Below are 23,162 nucleotides of genomic sequence, written 5' to 3'. Positions count from 1 at the left end.
AGATTTTTTGAAATGTGCAGGGTTGGATATCGAGCGAAGATGGTTTGGTAAAGTGTTCCAAAGTGTTGGACCGGCTATTGAAAAGGCTCTTTTTCTAGTGAGGTCTAATCTGGCTTGTTTAGGAGAAGGGATATCTAGTAAATTTTGGTTAAGTGATCTTAAGTGTCGCGTCGGTTTGTATATGCGCAGTATTGAACAAAGCCAGGTAGAAGTATGATTATGGTTATGAATTAAACTATGGATAATAGAGAGAATTTTGTATTTTATTCTGAACTTTATGGGTAACCAGTGTAATGATTGTAGAATAGGGGTGATATGATGACGTAAAGATGTTCTGGTTAGTATCCGGGCTGCAGAGTTTTGGATCAGTTGAAGGGGGTATAGTGAAGAGTCTGACAATCCTAGGAAGAGAGCATTACAATAGTCTAAGCCAGAGAAGATTAAGGATTGAAGAATGGTTCTGTAATCTCGGTAAAATAGTAGAGGACGAAGATGTTTTAACAGACGTAGTTTGAAAAACGATTTTTTTGTAAGTGAGGATATGTGTTGTTTTAGAGAAAGATCTGAATTAATGTTTACACCTAGGCTTATAGCAGAGCGTGTTATGGGGATAGTAACATTATTAATTGTAAGATGTGATGGTGGACCTAATGAAGAATCAGAGATGGAAGTTAAGTATACGAGCTCAGTTTTTGCTGGATTCAGTTTTAATCGATTGTGGGAGAGCCAAGAGTTGATTGTAGATAAGTATAGAGAAACTAAAGATAGAGTGTCTGACCAGGATGATTTATATGGGACAAAAAATTGGATGTCGTCTGCATAAATTTTGAACTGAAGATTAAGAGAGGATAGAATGTAGCATAAAGGAAGTAGGTATATGTTGAACAGAATAGGAGAAAGAGATGAGCCCTGAGGAACGCCGGAATTAATGATATATGGGGAAGAGCAGTGCTGACTATAATTGACTTGTTGAGGTCGGTTGGAGAGGAAGGATGTAAACCATAAACCATAATATTTTCCATAATAGTCTTTTTTAGTGCGATTTATCAAATTTTTGTAAAAATTCAAATATATATGGTAGTTTGTTAGGTTTATATTATTCTTATTTTTTCTCCAGCATCATTCTTTTCTCCTTAATGCTTGTTTTGCTTTTCTAATCTCCATGTTGAACTATGGATTATTTTTATGTCCACTTTTAGAGTATTTTGTTTTCATAGGATTTATTTTATTTGCAATATCAGTTGTAATTGTGTACCATTCTTGTGTCATTGTATTTATATTTGAAGTCTGCATTGCATTTAGTTATATTGAGTGAAATGACATTGTTAGCCGGCATTTGGACGCGCGTTTTGGATGTGCTAGGTTTACCCCTTATCTAGTAATGGGTAATAGCGCGTCCAAAACGCGCGTCCAAACCCCCGAATCTAATAGCGCCCGCAACATGCAAATGCATGTCGATGGCCCTATTAGGTATTCCCGCACGATTCAGTAAGTAAAATGTGCAGCCAAGCCGCACATTTTACTTTCAGAAATTAGCGCCTACCCAAAGGTAGGCGCTAATTTCTCTGGGCACTGGGAAAGTGCACAGAAAAGCAGTAAAAACTGCTTTTCTGTGCACCCTCCAACTTAAAATCATGGCGATATTAAGTTGGAGGTCCCGAAAATTTAAAAAAGTAAAAAAAAAAAAAAATTTGAAATAGGCCCACGGCTTGTGGGTTGAAAACCGGACACTCAATTTTGGCGGCGTCCAGTTTCCAAACCCATGGCTGTCAGCGGGCTTGAGAATCAACGCCAGCAAAATTGAGCGTCGGCTGTCAAACTTGCTGACAGCCGCCGCTTCTGTCAAAAAAGAGGTGCTAGGGTTGCGCTAGTGTCCCTAGAACCTCTTTTTACCGCTGGGCCTAATTTTAATAAATTAAAATACTGAATTGCACGCACAGGAGAGTGGCCTGTGTGAGCGCTCGCCCGCTCTCCCGCATTTTTACTGTATCGGCCCGTTGGAGGAAATTGCTGGGTGGATTGTGGACCCCAATCCCTGTGGGAAACCTAGTTGGGATAAAGGCAACGTCGGTCCCTGTGACATAGTGAGGGCAAAGGCGATCGGCGCCATTTTGAGAACTGGCATCTGACGGCCGGAGTGCAGGAGGTCGCTCTCGGACCCCCGCTGGACTTTTGGCAAGTCTTGTGGGGGTCAGAAGGCCCCCCTAGCTGGCCAAAAGTCCCTGGGGGTCCAACGGGGGTCCCAGAGTGATCTCCTGCCCTCGGGCCATCGGCTGCCAGTAATCAAAATGTTGCCGATAGCCTTTGTCCATACTATGTCACAAGGGCTACTAGTGCCATTGGTCAGCCCCTGTCACATGGTAGGAGCACAAGATGGTGCTGATGGCCATGTGCAGGGGCTGACCAATGGCACCGGTAGCCCCAGTGACATAGTAGATCAAAGGCTATCGGCGCCATGTTGAAACTGGCACCGAGGGTGTGAGAGTGCAGGGGATGGCTCCCAGACCCCCCGCTGGACCACCAGGGAGTTTGGGTAAGTCTTTGGGGGGGGGGGGGGGGGTCAGGAACACGAATAGAAATCGCCTTATTAATGCATTGGGGTGCCATATGGCTGAATGCAACATATCTGCTCCCCGACGAATCAGAATCCCGAATGCAACGTATGGCATTCCTCTGCACATCCCTACCAAATGGCAGATAAAATGTGATGTGTACAAGTACAAAGTGAGGCATATAGGTAGGAATACACCAGATTATAGGTACATGATACTGGGTTTCATAATAGGCATCACCAACCAGAAAAAGGATCTTGGAATCAATGTGGATAATAGGGATGTGAATCGTTTTCCATATCGTCTTAACGATAGAAATCATGTGGCAGGGCAAGAAAATCGTCTTAGGCACGATTTTTTAGTTAAAAAATCGTTAAAAATCGTTTTTTCCGATTAGTGCGCACTAACTGGGAGTTAGTGCGCACTAACTGAAAATGATACAATTTGACACTTTTCAGGTCAGTTAAGGTCAGTTTAGGAATGAATATGTATTCCTATTGGCTGCCCTCTTATTTATTCATGTTACCAAGTTTCCTACTGACAGTATATGGGGGATGGGAAATGGAAACAGTTGGTAGCTTGACAAAACAAGTAATGTGATCAGTCAATGTGACTAGAACTTGTGCCCTAACCCTGATACCAGGGGTATTGTGATCTTCCTGCACACAGTGCCCTATCCCTATTAATACCAGGAGTGTTGTGATCTTCCTGCACACAGTGCCCTATCCCTAATACCAGGGGTGTTGTGATCTTCCTGCACACAGTGCCCTATTCCTGATACTGGGGGTGTTGTGATCTTCCTGCACACAGTGCCCTATTCCTGATACCGGGGGTGTTGTGATCTTCTTGCACACATCCCGGTATCAGGGATAGGGCACTGCATGCAGGAAGATCACAACACTCCTGGTATTAATAGGGATAGGGCACTGCATGCAGGAAGATCACAACACTCCTGGTATTAATAGGGATAGGGCACTGCATGCAGGAAGATCACAACACCCCTGGTATCAGGGATAGGGCACTGTGTGCAGGAAGATCACAATACCCCGGAGGAGTGAGGGTCAGGCAGCTCCCCCCTGTCTGTGAAGCCAGCCTCTCACTAGTAATGCAGGGAGGGAGCTGTCTCAGACTTCACCATCCTCCCCCCCCCCCCTTACCCACACACCATTCACTAGCTGGGACATGGGGGAAGTCAGGAGTGAGGGTCAGGCAGCTCCCCCCTGCCTGTGAAGCCAGCCTCTCACTAGTAATGCAGGGAGGGAGCTGTCTCAGACTTCACCATCCTCCCCCCCCCCCCCTCACCCACACACCATTCACTAACTGGGACATGGGGGAAGTCAGGAGTGAGGGTCAGGCAGCTCCCCCCTGTCTTTGAAGCCAGCCTCTCACTAGTAATGCAGGGAGGGAGCTGTCTCAGACTTCACCATCCACCCCCACCCCCCCTCACCCACACACCATTCACTAGCTGGGACATGGGGGAAGTCAGGAGTGAGGGACAGGCAGCTCCCCCCTGTCTGTGAACCCAGCCTCTCACTAGTAATGCAGGGAGGGAGCTGTCTCAGACTTCACCATCCTCCCCCCCCCCCCCTCACCCACACACCATTCACTAGCTGGGACATGGGGGAAGTCAGGAGTGAGGGTCAGGCAGCTCCCCCCTGTCTGTGAAGCCAGCCTCTCACTAGTAATGCAGGGAGGGAGCTGTCTCAGACTTCACCATCCTCCCCCCCCCCTCACCCACACACCATTCACTAGCTGGGACATGGGGGAAGTCAGGAGTGAGGGTCAGGCAGCTCCCCCCTGTCTGTGAAGCCAGCCTCTCACTAGTAATGCAGGGAGGGAGCTGTCTCAGACTTCACCATCCTCCCCCCCCCCCCCTCACCCACACACCATTCACTAGCTGGGACATGGGGGAAGTCAGGAGTGAGGGTCAGGCAGCTCCCCCCTGTCTGCGAAGCCAGCCTCTCACTAGTAATGCAGGGAGGGAGCTGTCTCAGACTTCACCATCCTCCCCCCCCCCCCCTCACCCACACACCATTCACTAGCTGGGACATGGGGGAAGTCAGGAGTGAGGGTCAGGCAGCTCCCCCCTGTCTGTGAAGCCAGCCTCTCACTAGTAATGCAGGGAGGGAGCTGTCTCAGACTTCACCATCCTCCCCCCCCCCCTCACCCACACACCATTCACTAGCGGGGACATGGGGGAAGTCAGGAGTGAGGGTCAGGCAGCTCCCCCCTGTCTGTGAACCCAGCCTCTCACTAGTAATGCAGGGAGGGAGCTGTCTCAGACTTCACCATCCTCCCCCCCCCCTCACCCACACACCATTCACTAGCTGGGACATGGGGGAAGTCAGGAGTGAGGGTCAGGCAGCTCCCCCCTGTCTGTGAACCCAGCCTCTCACTAGTAATGCAGGGAGGGAGCTGTCTCAGACTTCACCATCCTCCCCCCCCCCCCTCACCCACACACCATTCACTAGCTGGGACATGGGGGAAGTCAGGAGTGAGGGTCAGGCAGCTCCCCCCTGTCTGTGAAGCCAGCCTCTCACTAGTAATGCAGGGAGGGAGCTGTCTCAGACTTCACCATCCTCCCCCCCCCCCCTCACCCACACACCATTCACTAGCTGGGACATGGGGGAAGTCAGGAGTGAGGGTCAGGCAGCTCCCCCCTGTCTGCAAAGCCAGCCTCTCACTAGTAATGCAGGGAGGGAGCTGTCTCAGACTTCACCATCCTCCCCCCCCCCCTCACCCACACACCATTCACTAGCTGGGACATGGGGGAAGTCAGGAGTGAGGGTCAGGCAGCTCCCCCCTGTCTGTGAAGCCAGCCTCTCACTAGTAATGCAGGGAGGGAGCTGTCTCAGACTTCACCATCCTCCCCCCCCCCCCCTCACCCACACACCATTCACTAGCTGGGACATGGGGGAAGTCAGGAGTGAGGGTCAGGCAGCTCCCCCCTGTCTGTGAAGCCAGCCTCTCACTAGTAATGCAGGGAGGGAGCTGTCTCAGACTTCACCATCCTCCCCCCCCCCTCACCCACACACCATTCACTAGCTGGGACATGGGGGAAGTCAGGAGTGAGGGTCAGGCAGCTCCCCCTTGTCTGTGAAGCCAGCCTCTCACTAGTAATGCAGGGAGGGAGCTGTCTCAGACTTCACCATCCTCCCCCCCCCCCCTCACCCACACACCATTCACTAGCTGGGACATGGGGGAAGTCAGGAGTGAGGGTCAGGCAGCTCCCCCCTGTCTGTGAAGCCAGCCTCTCACTAGTAATGCAGGGAGGGAGCTGTCTCAGACTGGTATCAGGGTTAGGGCACTGTGTGCAGGAAGATCACAACACTCCTGGTATTAATAGGGATAGGGCACTGTAAGAGATGACTGTAGTAGATTGAATAAAGATCTGATGTTTCTGCTCTCCTCACACCAAACAAAAACAACACACAAGCAGAGAAGCTCTTCTTACAAAGCTGAGCTAGTGAGTTAAGTAGGAGGAAAAGTAAACATACTGGTGCCAGTGTGGCTACTTAAAAAATACACTTACCAACAATCAATTACATATATTTGAACTGTGTACAGTTCCAGCCAGGACCACCTTTCTAAAATGCACAGTGATTGGCAAATTCAACATGCACTAGCATTTCAGGTGCCTGCTAACAAAAATAATAAACAAACAAGTTCTAGTCAGGTGAGTGCTGATCATTACATTACTTTTTTTGTCAAGCTTCCAACTGTTTCCATTTCACATCCCCCCAACCATATTGGTAACATCAATAGATAAGAGCACAGCCAGCCAATAGGAATACATACATACATATTCATTCCTAAGTGACCTTTACTGACCTGGGAAGTGTGAACACTTTGTTTCATTTTCTGTTGGTGTTCGTTAGTTTCCAGTTCCATTTCCCATCCCCCCAACCATCACCTCAGTGGTAACATCAATAGATAAGAGGGCAGCCAGCCAATAGGAACACATATTCATTCCTAACTGACCTTCAGTGACCTGGAAAGTGTTTATTTGTATCATTTTCAGTTAGTGCGCACTAAATCGAGTTAGTGCGCACTAACGGGGAGTTAGTGCGCACTAACTCGATTTAGTGCGCACTAACACGATTTAACGATTTTTAACGATAAATCGTTAGAATTTCTATTGTATCGTGTTCTATAACGATTTAAGACGATATAAACATTATCGGACGATAATTTTAATCGTTGAAAAACGATTCACATCCCAAGTGGATAATACTTTGAAATCCTCACACAGTGGCAGCTAAAAAAGCAAATAGAATGTTAGGTATTATTAGGAAAGGGAGCCGAAAATTAAAGAGAGGATATCATAATGCCTCTTTATCATGCCATGGTGTGATTTCTTCTTGAATACTGCATGCAGTTCTGGTCGCCCCATTTTAAAAGAGATATAACAGCACTAGAAAAGGTACAAAGAAGGGTAACCAAAATGATAAAGTGGATGGAATGGCTTCCCTATTGTTATGACCATCGGCTGCAGCCGTCTGTGGCCAACCCAACTCACATCATGTCATGCCTGGCTCTCCACTCCTGGTGAACTTGCGGCTGTGGCCAGTCACTACCGCCGCGTTCCTCCTGGCTCGCCGTGCCTCACGTGGTGGCTGGGACACCACTGATCAATGCTCCGATTCCGGGCCTCCTTAGGCACACACGCGCACCATCTGTCCTCCCTTTAAAGGCCCAATGGCGGGAACTCAAGGGTCATCCCCGCTACTACACCAGAGATCCTGTCTCCACGCAGCCTCAGCGTTACCATATCAGGGGTCCTGTCTCCACGCTCCCCATGCCTCGGGGCCTGCCCTGCATGCTTCTGCACTGGAGATCTTTCCTTTGGTATACCCTCTCTCTCCAGACCTGCCCAGCACTGTGATATCATTGATCTGACTCTCTCTGACCCTGCTCCTCGGGGCACCTCGCAGTACAGCTACAGTGCAGGCGCCTGCGATCATGTGGCTGTGATGCAGGCAGTTTTTCTTCACCTCCTCTCTGCTGGGCCACAGCCGTGGTCCAGTTGCCTTTGTTTCCAGTCAACCTCGCCTCTCCATGGTGAGGACCTGTGGAGCCCAACTCCTCAGGTAGCATCCATCCCCACCTCGGGCCAAGGGTCTACAAAACCTAACACCTATGAGGAAAGGCTAAGGTTAGGGCTGTTCAGCTTGGAGAGAATATAGATGAGAGGAGATATGAAGGAGGTCTGTAAAGTCTTGCGTGGGATGAAATGGATAAACATAAAACAGTTACTTACCATGTCAATAGTACAAGGACTAGGGGAAGCTCCATGAAGCTAATAGGCAGCAAATTTAAAACAAATCAGAGAAAGTATTTTTTCACTCAATATACAATTAAACTGTGGAATTTGTTGCCAAAGGATGTTGTGAAACAAGTTAGCAAATAGCATAGCTAGGTTTAAAAAGGGTTTAGAGATGTTCCAGCAGGATAGGTCCATAAACCATTATTAGCCAAGTAGATTTGTAAAAGGCACTGCCTATCCCTAGTTGTGAAACTCTCCCTGGGTTAGAATTCAGTTTTTCATCTCCAGACTGAAAATATTTTATTTTAACCAACTGCAATTTGAAGACGGTCAGTAATCCTGTTTATGAAGCACAAATTTATAGAAACAATAGCCTTGGAATTCTGACTTAAAATATGCGAGAAGGCATGAAATGATCTGCTCTGGGTTATTTGTTACTCCAGCAGCTTTTTGTCTACCAACATCCAACCAATTATCATTACTGGCTGAATATCTGAGAAATTTTCTGCAGAGATACCCATGAATAAATCCAAGGACAGTAACTTTCCAACTGCACACACCCAGATACACAACTATTTTAGAACTTGCAAGAACATATGTGAATGTCATCAAATAGCCTGGCTGCATACACATGTGTGCTCAATTTTAAGTGGGTGCATGCCTAGACATGCAAATCCCAATTCTATTGCATAAGTCAGAATATTTTATAATGGGTGTATGTCGATGCCATTGCCAGTTTCACCAGTTGATCCACCAGTTTGCCCAGTTAAGACCTAGGTCCTCCAAACCTCCTTGGTTTGATAGCCTGCACTCCACCCAGTTACCCAGACCCTTTGAACCCAGAACATAAGAACATGCCATACTGGGTCATACCAAGGGTCCATCAAGCCCAGCATCCTGTTTCCAACAGTGGCCAATCCAGGCCATAAGAACCTGGCTAGTACCCAAAAATTAAGTCTATTCCATGTTACCATTGCTAATGGCAGTGGCTATTCTCTAAGTGAACTTAATTGCAGGTAATGGACTTCTCCTCCAAGAACTTATCCAATCCTTTTTTAAACACAGCTATACTAACTGCACTAACCATATCTTCTGGCAACAAATTCCAGAGTTTAATTGTGTGTTGAGTAAAAAAGAACTTCCTCCAATTAGTTTTAAATGTGCCACATGCTAACTTCATGGAGTGCCCTCTAGTCTTTCTATTATCCGAAAGAGTAAATAGCCGATTCACATCTACGCGTTCTAGACTTCTCATGATTTTAAACACCTCTATCATATCCCCCCTCAGCCATCTCTTCTCCAAACTGAAAAGTCCTAACCTCTTTAGTCTTTCCTCATAGGGGAGCTGTTCCATTCCCCTTAACATTTTGGTAGCCCTTCTCTATACCTTCTCCATCGCAATTATATGTTTTTTGAGATGTGGCGACCAGAATTGTACACAGTATTCAAGGTGCAGTCTCACCATGGAGCAATACAGAGGCATTATGATATTTTCCATTTTATTCACCATTCCCTTTCTAATAATTCCCAACATTCTGTTTGCTTTTTTGACTGCTGCAGCACACTGAACTGACGATTTCAATGTGTTATCCACTATGACGCCTAGATCTCTTTCTTGGGTTGTAGCACCTAATATGGAACCCAACATTGTATAACTATAGCATGGGTTATTTTTCCCTATATGCATCACCTTGCACTTATCCACATTAAATTTCATCTGCCATTTGGATGCCCAATTTTCCAGTCTCACAAGGTCCTCCTGTAATGTATCACAATCTGCTTATGATTTAACTACTCTGAACAATTTTGTATCATCTGCAAATTTGATTACCTCACTCATTGTATTTCTTTCCAGATCATTTATAAATATATTGAAAAGTAAGGGTCCCAATACAGATCCCTGAGGCACTCCACTGTCCACTCCCTTCCACTGAGAAAATTGTCCATTTAATCCTACTCTCTGTTTCCTGTTTATTAGCCAGTTTGCAATCCACGAAAGGACATCGCCACCTATCCCAAGACTTTTTACTTTTCCTAGAAGCCTCTCATCAGGAACTTTGTCAAATGGCTAATTTATTTTATTTTTTAAATTACACCTCCTCCATAGCAGAACTAAAGTTATGCGGAAGTAGACGCATAAGTACTTACATGCATATCTCTTAGCCACACCCTGAAATGCCTGCATCCCACCCAGACCATGCCCACACTATGCCCCTTTTTGAACTTGAGTGAGATGTGCATGCAGAGGGAGGTATGCGTGCATCAGGGTGACTTTTAAAATTCAGTGGTCGTGCATGGGCCCGACTTGTGCATGCATCTTCCGATTTTGGCATATGATGAGATTTAAAATTCATTTTTCAATGTTCAAATTTTTAGTAGTGCAAACTTTGGAGTTATATCACAACCCTAGTTAACCTAAAATCCCATATTAGGGTTAAACCTGCTATTTGTGCAGTCCAGCTAGTGTGCACATTTAGCCAGATAGCACTCACTTAAAACATTATCCAGTTAAATATACTAGCCCACCCCTGCTCTTCACCCTTTTTCTGTGTCCGCACAAAAGTTGTCTGGACAAAGGAGGTATGTGTTTTAATGAGGAAGATTTATGCACATAAAAACCAATGTTACCTGCAAAACTTGTTTTGAATATTAGCCTCTAAGGTACTGTATCAGTCAGCCAGCTCCCTCAGAAATATCTACATTCCTCTCATGCACTCACATCCCAGCTAATGCTATCCTCCTATCTGACTGTGAAATTGGAAATTCCCATTCAGTGTTAGATTTGTTTTTCCAATTCAGAGCCATCTTTAGAAGCAGTGCATGAAAGTTAAATGCCTACATCAGAGTTTGCTAAATCACAATCAACAAGAAGAGATAAGTGTGCAAAAAACTGCTGATGCCTTCGTCTCTTTTGTGGAAAAGTTAGAGGGAAAACAATTCTAGCTGAAAAGTTGAGAAATGCCAATTTGCATTCAGAATGAATCACAACAGAATAACTGCTGTGCAAATTTAAAGTGAGCCATGACAGCTTTGCAGCGACTGTCAAGCAAAGAACAAAAATAGCACTAAAAGAAGCAAACCTGGGCACACGGTCACTTGAGAAATGCACAAAAATGAAGACAAATGTTTTTGTAATCTGAAAGCGTTAGTACTGAAAGGGAATGGTAAATAGAGTAATTTCTCATTGGCTAAAGAGCACATATCCAGTTAAGATGTTTAGTACTATTTAAAAATTATACAAAGCATGTTGAATAAGAAATGCAATTTTAATTGTGAAGTGCCAGTTTACCCTGTAGTGTTATTTCAAGCTCCCAGAGTGACTGAGCATGGCATCTGTTCTTGTAATTTCTAAACAAGATATACATCTGTTTACACAACCGTCTGTAAATTTAGATCTTTATTAATTGTTGCTTTCCTATTGTATCATATCTCTAATACTATGGTAAGTTAATCGGTGGAATAGATTTTCTTGTTTATATGTTATGAGTGAGAATTCTGGTTACGGTAAGTTACCCAACAGCTACTTGGTAAGTTTTATCATTTTGAAATTCGGTCTGGTGAGTCCGAGCCACTCCCGGTGAAACAAACAGCAAAATATAAGTTTTGAAAATACAAAACTGCTGAACTCAGCAAGTTGCCAATGTTTGCTGCATAAGAGTTAGCAGGAGTAATGTTGTTTTCCTGAAGGCTGGACCTACCTCTTAAATGCCTCTAAGTGCAGGGAGGTGGAGAGGGGGAAGGAAGGTGTGGGGTGGGGTGGAAGGGAGGTCCTTCAAAGATATGGGAGCAGAGAAGGAGGAGGGAAGGAATCTTCTTTTATGCAACTATTTCCATAGCACTTGGGAGAAAAATGCCACTGGGATGGAGAAGGAGGTGGTGGCAGCACCTTTCACCTCAGTGTCCATAAGCAAGTTATCTGTTCTACCTAAATGGAAAGCCAGGTCTGTCCTGGGATTTTCCTAATATCCATGTTCTTAGGCTACTGTCTTCAGCAGGAATTTGTGCACTTCATTAACTGCATGCATGTAAATGTTGAACATCCTGTACTTCTTGGAACAGAGCCTCTGAATCATTCTTTATTTTATTTTTATTTATTTATTTAGAATTTTATATTCCACAACCTCCAGATGACCGTTTGTTGTGGATTACAACAAAACAATCATAAAATATTGAAAAAAACATCACAAAATACAAATGTTAAAAATTAACATCTTACAAAGTTATGAGAGATCCTTCAGTCTGATGAACTCTGGTTGTCCTCTTGACATTGATTCACCTCCCCACGCCTTTGGTACTACCTTTGATGAACAGTGCCAAATGACTGAGTTTTCTGAAACAGTGACAGCCATTAAAGAATCTGCTCAGAGTTATTTGGAACAACTTGAAAAAAATGTTCAGGCCACATAGGAAACAACATCACCATAGACGATCCATTAATACCTTTTGCTCCACCCTAGAACTGGTCCTCAAGAGCTTTTTCACCCCATAGTTATATATTTTTTTCAAACTCATCTTTATTAAAAAGAAAAATTAACGTCAGGTCATGTCTCAAAGAGAAGATAACACTTCAAACTAGAAAAAAAACTACATAATGGCGCACATAGGAAAAGCATTCAGGGTTGATTTTTAAAAAGATCACACGGGTGTACATGTACGCGCATTACCCAGCGCGCACACATGTATGCCCAATTTTATAACAAGCGCGCGCATGCTATAAAATCCACAGTTGGCGGTCACAAGAAGTTGCACAATTGTGTACCTTACGCACGCCGAGCCCGCTGCGAGTCGCGCTGCCTTTCCCTGTTCCCTCCCCCCACCCCACCTTCCCTTCCCCTACCTCCCCTCCCTTCCCCCCTACTTTTGATGACTTATTTTTTTATTGCAAAACTTACTTCAGTCGGCCAACTGCCAGCGCACGATCCCTGGCACAGCGGCAAATGACCGCTGTGCTGAAGCCTCTGACCCTGCCCCACCTGCCCCCGGACCACCCCACCCATGTCCTGCCCCCTTCCTACCCTTTTAGTAAAGCCCCGGGACTTACACGCGTCCCGGGGCTTTACGTGCATCGCCGGGCCTTAAATGGCAGCCCCAGGGTGACCAGGGGTTCAGCTTTGACCCCCTAACACTTTTTTTTCTTTTTTGAGCTGTGTTTTTGAGCCACATTTTTTAAATTTTTGCATTTCCCTTTAAATCTAATGTGGGAGCCTTGGGACCCATGTATTAGGTTAACATTTCCTCTAGAGATGTTGTTTTATCCTAGCTGACAACTTTCTAAGTTGGCTGTGATAAATTATTAACATCAGATTGGTGAGCTGATTTACATGGATTTGCAGAACTCATGCATGTAATTTTCATGGAAAGCAGCTCAAAACAGGGGAGGGAATCTAGGTTGGGCTATACAAAATATCACGTGTATTGCACAATATTTATTTATTTATTTATGCACTGTTTAACATGCATTAGAGCCTACTGCATCTTGATGCATCTCCCTATTAGCCCGAGAAGGGGCTATTGAACAAGTCTAAAGTTAGCCAGATAAATTTATCCAGTTAACATTTAGATAGACAAGTATATTCTGTGGCAAAGCCGCAACACTAAATATCCTGGCTAATGGGTTAATTTTTAAAGGCTGGTGCATGCAAATTGGAGCAGACTGGGAGGGAACTGGGCAAAGGACCGATCGTGTCACCGCTCGTGAGTTAGAAAATTCTGGCACTCACATGCACATGCGCATACTGATAGAAAATTGGGTGCGAATGTGTGCACGGGTATTGGATTTTATAACATATGAATATAAGAACATAAGAAATTGCCATGCTGGGTCAGACCAAGGGTCCATCAAGCCCAGCATCCCGCCTCAAACAGAGGCCAAAACCAGGCCACAAAAACCCGGAAACCACCCAAACACCAAGAAGAACCCATGCTACTGATGCAATTAATAGATGCAATTAATAGTGGCAATTAATAGTGGCTATTCCCTAAGTAAAATTGATTAATAGCCATTAACATGCATGGCAACACACGCATGTTATAAAATCGGCACGCCCATGTGCGCACGCCAGGAACTGCACGTACATGGACGCCTGCATGGACGTTTAAAAAAGAATTCCTTAGTTCAATGTACATATGTTTATTTAGCTAACTATCTAAGCTGGATAGTGGCTGAATATAGAGTATACCTCTTTGGTATCAGTCTTTCACATAGAATATAATTAATTCCATAGCAAACAACCTCTAGATCAATTGTATCCGACTGTACACTGATGGTGTGGTCTGCATTTTCCAAAATTGTGCAACATTTTCTCTTGCAATCACCAGAAGGATTACAACTGATGATATCACACTTTTGGGGTAGAAGATGAGTTAGTGTTAGCAGAGTCTAAGAAAATTACCACTGGGTTCACTGGGAAGAGACCTACCAGACATTTTATGGATCTAAGAATGTGAATCCTGGAAATATGCTTTTATTTTGGGGCATGCCCACCACATGTGAAAGAAGGAGTTATTTTCTTCACAGCCTCACCAGCTCTTGTCCAATAGATTTAAACCCATTCAATGGAACCCATCTAGAGTATACTACCACTGATAGAGATTTTTGTATCCATACTCTTTCATAGTGGTTTATTCTCCAGACAATTTGATCCCAATCACCCTCTGATATACTCTGGCCTATATCCTTAATACGTAGCTCCTTATACCTGTTATGATTTGTGGGTATGTGGACCCTTGGCCCAAGTTGCGAGTTGTTACAGCCCGTGAGGAGGAGCCCCATGGGTCTGCACCGTCAAGAGATGAGGTAAGCATAGCGAGAGGCTCTGAGCACAGTAGTGGGGAGATCCCAAGAGACCAGGAGGTGACTCCCGTAGGGTGGTAGGCTATAAGCATTCCTAGGAGTGAGGGCCTGGAGAGAGAGAGGCATCAGGCAGGCCACTGAGCGGTAGGTGCAGGGATAGCCATGCAGGAGGTTCTCCGGGAGACGGCCCCGAGGTGTGGAACTGCAGCATAATGGGCGTAGACTGGAAGGCGCAGGCCAACCCAAGGCAGGGAAGCCCGAGCTTGGTCTCAGCAACTTACGTAGACAGATACCCGATGATCGGAGGAGAACCGGCTGAGCAGTAGAGAAGCAAGCCCGAGGAGCAGGACAGCTGACAGTAGTGATATACTCTGAAGCAGGCCCCGTGGAGTGGGAGAGCGTGGCCCGAGGAGAGGGAGAGCGTGGACACTCTTGCTGAACACAGGCGTAAACCCGAGGAGCGGGGAAGGCCAACCAGGAAAGTCACAAGTTGCCACAGTAGTTCCAAGGGAGGTCTGGAGGTAGGAGATGGTAGCTGGGTAGGACCCAAGAGGTGCGAAGCCAGCCCGAGGAGTGGGTAGGCCAGGAGAGCAATAGGAGTGCACGCTGACCCCCAAGGAGCGGGTGCCAAACAGGTTCCCAAGCTAGGCAGGAGCGGCGTCTCAAGAACATGAGGCAGGAGAAGAGGACTTGTAAGGAACTTGTTGCCAAACCGTCTTCCTGGGGGCGAAGGTGAAACTTAAATACAGGAGTCCAATGGCATCATCAATCAAGGATGCCCCCGAGGTTCCTACTGAAGAGGCTTCATAGTGTTACCGTCAGAAAAGAGGCCCCAGACAACTGGTCCGAAAAGAAAGACTTTTATTGCATGCAAGACACAGCTGAGAACAATGGCTCAGAAATCTGTGTGCCCCTCCCCTTTAGGAGCTGGCTTTTATACATTCCACATTTCTTATCTTTTACACATGCGTTCTACGCCTTGCTGAGCAAGCATATCCCGGCTGAGGGGCTACTGACCCCCTCCCTAGACACCCTGGAACTTTCGTGAAACTTCTCCCAAGTTCTGCAGGAGAGGCTGCCGGGACTTGCAGTTCTGGAAAGGAATTCACGAGTCTATAGTAATACTGTCCTGCACATAATACATTCATTGTTCTAATCTAGGTTACAGCAGTGAAAGCTTATCAGAGAATAAGAACAGCGAAGCTAAAAATGAAAATGTGCTGACAGAGAGTTTCTCAATGTCCTAATTACAGCTGTATTGCAGACTGTAAGTAAACCCGTCATGAAGCAGGGAATTCTGGTATATGAAGTCCTGTTTGGCAGGAGTTTCAGGTTGTCCTCTGTCAGTGTGAAGCCTTCAGCCCACTACATTCCCCCCTTTGATACTTATCATAGATAGAGATTGATAAGTATCACACCATCACATAGCAGCTGTGAGGCTGAAAGAAACAGAAACAAGAAAAGTTAGCAAATTGAGTTCTCAGGGGGCCCTAATTTCCCAAACAGTCCGGTGGTTTCTTCACGGGTTTGAGATGGATGGGCCCTATTGGCTCCACCCCCCTTTGTTGCCCGAACTTGTCATGTATGGGAAGATGGCCCAGGATAAAACATGAGGATGGTTAAACAGGTTCTATAGGCTCAGAAGAATACATGTACAGTGACAGGAGCTGCGTGGCTTTTTTTCCGTTCAGCAATGTCCTCCATCATCCGACGAAGGTGGTTGAGCAGGAAAGGATCCTAAAAGGGTCCTAAAAGACAAAACAGAATTAAACTGGCTAGGATAGCAAACAAGCTCTTAAATCCACCAATCATGGAAAACCAACCACCGATTCGGTTGGCCCAGTCCCAAGCACTATTCCACTGCTGGACAGGGATGTGTGCCATCTTGACCATGCGATCAGTGATGTCTTGGATAACCTTGCTTTGGTCATCTACATGTAAACAACAATTGGAGAGGTTAAATGTTCCGCAAACCCTCCTTCCTGGGCCAGAGGGTAATCTAAAAGCAGTCTATTCTGGTACACTGCAGTCATAATCTTGGTATTTTGTTTTGCCCAGAGTTTAAGAGCGAAAGCAGTGTAGTTGGTGATGAGCTCCAGGACTGCCTGAAGCCTGATGATTCAATGCAATTAATGCTGCTTGGAAGGGTTCCTGAGCTGCCCTTTTTTGCTGCTTCATCTGCTCTCTGATTTCCTTGAGCAATAGGATTTGATTTCCTGGTGTGTGCTTTGCAATGCATTACAGCCACCTTGCGAGGTAGCCAAACTGCGTCTAGTAATTCACGTACTTCTGATGCATTGTTCAATTGTTTTCCTTCTGCAGTCAAGAAACCTCGTTCCTTATATAATGCTCCATGCACTTGCATTGTAAGGAAGGCATATTTAGAGTCTGTATAGATATTTACAGTTTTTCCTTCTGCCAACTGCAGAGCTCGAGTAAGGGCAATTAGTTCAGCTTTTTGTGCAGACGTTCCTGGGGGAAGAGGTTGAGCCTCAATGATTTCATCTTTGGATACTACAGCATATCCAGCAGAACGTATCTCATGAATGATTTGGCTGCTCCCATCAGTGAATAAAGTCCAAGTTCCTTGCCAGGGTTGATCCCTCAGGTCTGGCCTACTGGAATGTATTGTAGTCATGACTTCTTCACAGTCATGGGCAACTGGTTCAGGTGCCGGCATAAGAGTGGCCGGGTTCAAGTTTTTGCTGTCTAATATTTGAATTTCAGGTGTTTCACACAGTAAGGCTTGATACTTGACGAGACGTGAATTAGTCATCCATTTTGGTCCATGAGTCTCGAGCAGTCCCGTACAGTATGGGGAGTTGTTATCTGTAAAGTCTGACCAAATGTTAATTTAACAACTTCAGGTATCAATAAGCATGCCGCAGCAAAATGCTTCGAAGGCAACCAGGCCATCCTTTAACAACATTGTCCATTCCTTTTGACAAATATGCAACAGGTCGTTCCCACAATCTAAAAGTTCGAGTCAATGCCTTTCTTCTCATCTATAAACAGATTAAATGGTTTTGCTATATCAGGTAACCCTAGAGCAGGGGGTGAGATCAAGGCTTCTTTCAGTTGATGTAAATTCGTTAATTCTTGTTTTTCCCATTGAAAGGCTGAGATTCTGCTTCTTTGCCTCGTAATTTATCATATAATGGTTGAGCAATAATTGCATAGTTTGCAATCCAAAGTCTACAATATCCTGCAGCTCCTAAAAACGAACGGACTAATTTCTTACAGGTGGGTACAGGTTGAGCTCTTATAGAACTAGTACGAGAGATTCCAAGTCGACGAGTGCCTTCTCTGATACGAAAGCCCAAATATTCTACTTCCACTTCACAAATCTGTGCTTTCTTTTTGCTTGCACGATACCCTTTCGGGTACAAAGTTTTCAACAAGTATAGGGTTGATACCGCACATTCATGGTATGCTTCCCTAAATATCAAGAGATCATCCACATATTGTACAACTGACCCATGTGTGATCCGGTACATCTTCAGGTCCTTGGCCAGTTGCTCCGAGAACAGAGTGGGTGAATTTTTAAATCTAGGCGAGTCCAAGTATACTGCTGCTTTTCTCCAGTTTGCACATTTTTCAAGTGAAGGCAAAAATTTTCTGACATTCCTCTGCTATTGGAACAGAGAAGAAAGCATCTTTGAGATCAATAACACTGTACCATTTGGAACTAGAAGAAACTTGAGCCAGGATTGAATACGGATTTGGCACGAGTGCTACCAAATCTGCCACTTGAGTATTCACTTTTCTTCAATCTTGTACAGGTCGATAGTCGTTAGTACCAGGTTTCTTTACTGGTAACAAAGGCGTGTTCCACTCAGATCTGGTTGCTTCCAGGACTCCCTGTTTCAGGTGTTTCTGACTCAGATCCGATTACTGCATCTGGCGGCATATGGCACGGGGTATTGGGTTTGGTTAACTATTTGGGCGCCTTGCTTTAGTTCGATCCAGACCAGGGGCGTTCACGACTAATCCTCCAGGACAAATCCCGTCTCTGTCGATGATGGGGGTATCTTCTGGGTATTGACTGGTTGAGGAAGTAATCTCCATTCCTCCCTGAGGGGGCAGATGAGTATCACTGGATGGTCCCCGAAGGAGGCTTTAACTTCCCCTGTTGGTTGAAATCTCAATGTGGTCTGTAGTTTACACAGCAGGTCCCGTCTGATACTATTATTAAGTTCCTGGTTGCAGGGACGGGCCCTTTTCTTCTCTTCCTGATCCCTATTCTCATACACCTCAAAATACGATGAATAGATCACAGTCCATCTGGAAATTGAATAGGTGACCTGCGCCTGGAGGCAAATCAGTTTCAGACGATGCTGAGAAACTGCAAAACATTGCTTCCTACATACTTGTAAGTTTGGCATTGGGTTAATTCAATAAAGTCAACCTGGATCTGCAGGCAAGGATCCAGGGGCGCTTTAGGTGTGCAGGAGTGATGATCAAACCCTTGGAAGCCTTGTACCAATTACATTGCAAACACTAAGAACATATGGTAATAGCCAGAGCCCTAACTGCTGTAACCAGCCCCCACCAGTGGTAAAAGAACATAATTGCAGTATATATATGTATATGTGTGTGTGGGGGCCACTACTTTATCATTTGGGCCGAATCATATTTGATCTTGTTCCTAATCTTGCATAGTGGCCCCTCCTCTTGCCCACAACTTCCAATAATCCTTATCTTGCGCCTGCCACTGAATCAACATTTTTAATATTAAGTCTTTGTTTTCTCTGTGCTTTTACAAATGGCATCCTATAATTCCCACAGTCAGAACTGCATGCTTGGCTGTCTTATCTTGCCGGTTCCTTGCTATGCCCTGCATATTTAACTACTGCTAGCCCGAGAAGCAACAAGAAAAGCTTTAACAAAGGACCCATTCTTAATCATTTCTCCTCTCATTTTCCCAGAGACAGCTTCAAAATAAACTGCGTCAACAAAAGAGAGTTCATACTTTATCATGCGTTCCAATGTAACTGCCTGAGTCATTATTATCATTATTATTGGGGTTTTTTTTGTTTTTTTTTTATATATATATATCAATCTTCTTATATAGAGAACAATTAAACTTGCTTGAATAGCATTACATATAATGCAGAACTTTTAAATAGCAGATAATATATAGGAAACAAGTAAAAACAATAAATAACATGGTATTAGAGAATTTATTTATTTATTTATTTAAAGGTATTTATATACCGCTTTTTAAAATAAAATTTTATCAAAACGGTTTACAATAGTTTAAAATAAAATGAAAAATAAAATGCAAGTTAAATAAAATAAAAATACATAAATTTAGTTAAATAGCTAGGTAATTACTAGCTTAAAATAAAATTGTTAATTAAAAATGAAACAATAATAATAATAATAGAAGCGTGCCATGGTAAACAGAATAGGAGAAGCAAAAAGGCGAAAGGGGGGGAGGGAAGAAGTGGTGAGTTATCAGATAAATATATCCCAGAAAATGAGGGAGTGAAAAAAAAGATTGAGTGAAAAATTGAGGTAATATGTGTCAAGTGAGCAGAATTGGAGTAATATGAGTCAGATGGATGAGGTTGAAGAGGTGGGCACTTCAGATTTGTTGACAGTATTCTTATTGTACAGGTGCCCTGCAATAGGCTGATGGAAAAAAAAAATTGACTAACCTGTGGATATATCGAATGAATAGGGAGCAAAGGATAAGCATAGGGAGGACACTGGGATGGAAGATATGACACTGGGATGGAAGATATGAGAAAACTGAAAACTTCTGATTAACAACGCCAGCATTGAAACGCACAGCCATATTGAATGCACTAATATCTGACACACAATGAAATGCATTACGCACTAACATATTGACATGCAGTGGAACGCACTACCATTTTATAATTACATTTTTGTACTGTAATAATGAATTTGCTGCTATAAAATGTCCATCATATTATGTCTGTCAAATGACATATGCAATGGTCTGATTGTAAACTACGCCAGATCATCTTGTGAGTAATCAAGGAAATGCAAAACACAATATCTTACTTATAATTGACACATTCGAAGTTTACCTTTTAATACAATGAATGCAGGAAACACATCTCTACTTTAATAACAAACTAAAATATCTTAACTCTCTGGAATAAGTAATGAAGGATCTTGTGCAGCATCTGTAAACCAAAAATCTCTTCCTATTAGGGTTTAAAACAATTAAAAACAATTAAAAAAAATCCCTGGTACATGTGCTTGCAAGTCACAGATAGCAGCTACATACATCACAATCCTTAATTAATAATTTGAAAACCCAAACGTACCAGAGAAATGTTTTAGGGGTTAAATTGTCCCGCTGAGAAGCAGCCTCTGCCCAGCCAAACTAGTTAACTCTCCAGCTCCCAGTGCTCTTTGTGCATACTACAGCAGAAACCTGACACAAACAAAAAAACAGATTGCAAGCTACATGTTCAGCCTCGCAGGCTTTTAAACCATAGGCTAACTGCCGCTGTTCAATTTTCCTTGTATCAGTACACATTTATTAACACATATACAGATAAATAATTCACAATCACTTTTAATAAGTTTTCCTTAAGTAAAAATAGTCTGCAATGGGCATCACCAGAGTAGATCAAAAGAAATAATGCATTTGACCACAAAAAGAAATTTCTCTAACCGATCTACCACAGCAGAAATTCTGTTTAACTACCATAATTTTTCTAAAGAAAATGCAGTGATTCTTTGATTACAGACACTCTCCTTCACACAACAAGAAACCAATACCTCCCAAGCCGCTGTGGGGTTTCAGAACCTAGAATCTTCTGATTCCTACTCGGCCACTTGGCAGGACTTGATCAGGGCCCCCTTCGATCCGTTAAGGGATCGAACTAAAATTCCCAATACTCGCCTGCAAGGTTCCAGATCAGATCCCGGGTTGTCAAGAAAAGCCTTCTTTCCGGATCAACCAATCCCAAAGGTCTCAGAGGATCTCCGTGGAATGACCCCCTCAGAAACCTGATCACTGAACTCAGCGGTGGCCACTCACCAGGCAAGTCTGGGGGATCACTCTGCCACAAAATCTCCCGGACCGATTGGGGGGCCAATGTGGCGTCCCCAGGGCCCCGGTCCATCTGGGTTGCCAAATGTTACCGTCAGAAAAGAGGCCCCAGACAACTGGTCCGAAAAGAAAGACTTTTATTGCATGCAAGACACAGCTGAGAACAATGGCTCAGAAATCTGCGTGCCCCTCCCCTTCAGGAGCTGGCTTTTATACATTCACATTTCTTATCTTTTACTCATGCGTTCTACGCCTTGCTGAGCAAGCATATCCCAGCTGAGGGGCAACTGACCCCCTCCCTATACATCCTGGAACTTTCGTGAAACTTCTCCCAAGTTCTGCAGGAGAGGCTGCCGGGACTTGCAGTTCTGGAAAGGAATTCACGAGTCTATAGTAATACTGTCCTGCACATAATACATTCATTGTTCTAATCTAGGTTACAGCAGTGAAAGCTTATCAGAGAATAAGAACAGCGAAGCTAAAAATGAAAATGTGCTGACAGAGAGTTTCTCAATGTCCTAATTACAGCTGTATTGCAGACTGTAAGTAAACCCGTCATGAAGCAGGGAATTCTGGTATATAAAGTCCTGTTTGGCAGGAGTTTCAGGTTGTCCTCTGTCAGTGTGAAGCCTTCAGCCCACTACAATAGACGGGGCATACGATGCGCACGAGCACCTAGGAAGGCCCAACATCGAAGTAGGAAGTAGTGGCATCCATGTCGCTGCGAGGAGACCCGAGGAGTGCGAAGGGGAAGGCAGGCCTGCACAGCAAGCAGACACGGGGAGAGCAGGAGCTAGAATGTAAACTATTCGCCCTAATTTTGGGCTCTGGGTTCTTGGTATATATCTTTTAGCCATTTATTCAGTTTTCCCCCAGTGTCATATTCCTAAGGGTTACAATCGAATGCTTTCTCTGCATCTAGGAAGTACAAAATAAACTTCTCACCATACTTGATCACTGAATTAATCAGATTTAGCATCTTTCTGATATTGTCAGACACCTGGCGACCCTTTTTAAATCCTGTTTGGTCTCTGTGAATTACATAAGAACATAAGAACTTAAGTTATGCCATACTGGGTCAGACCAAGGGTCCATCTCATCCAGTATCCTGTCTCCAACAGTGACTAATCCAAGTCACAAGTGTCTGGCAAGTACCCTAACATTAAATAAATCCCATGCTGATAGTGCCGGCAACAATCAGTGGCTATTCCCTATTGATTAATAGCAGTTTATGGACTTCTTCTCTAAGAACCTATCCAAATCATTTTTAAACCCAGCTACACTAACTGATTTAACCACATCCTCTGGCAACAAATTCCAGAGCTCAATTGTGCATTGAGTGAAAACAAATTTTCTATTACTTGTTTTAAATGTGCTACTTGTTAACTTAGGCCTGAATTGTATACAGAATTCAAGGTGCGGTCTCACCTTGGAGCAATATAGAGGCAGTATGACATTTTCTGTTTTATTAACCATTCCCTTCATAATATTTCCTAACATTCTGTTTGCTTT

The sequence above is a fragment of the Rhinatrema bivittatum genome, chromosome 2 (assembly GCF_901001135.1).
Source record: "Rhinatrema bivittatum chromosome 2, aRhiBiv1.1, whole genome shotgun sequence".
Classification (NCBI taxonomy): domain Eukaryota; kingdom Metazoa; phylum Chordata; class Amphibia; order Gymnophiona; family Rhinatrematidae; genus Rhinatrema; species Rhinatrema bivittatum.
This window is presented reverse-complemented; position numbering follows the sequence as displayed.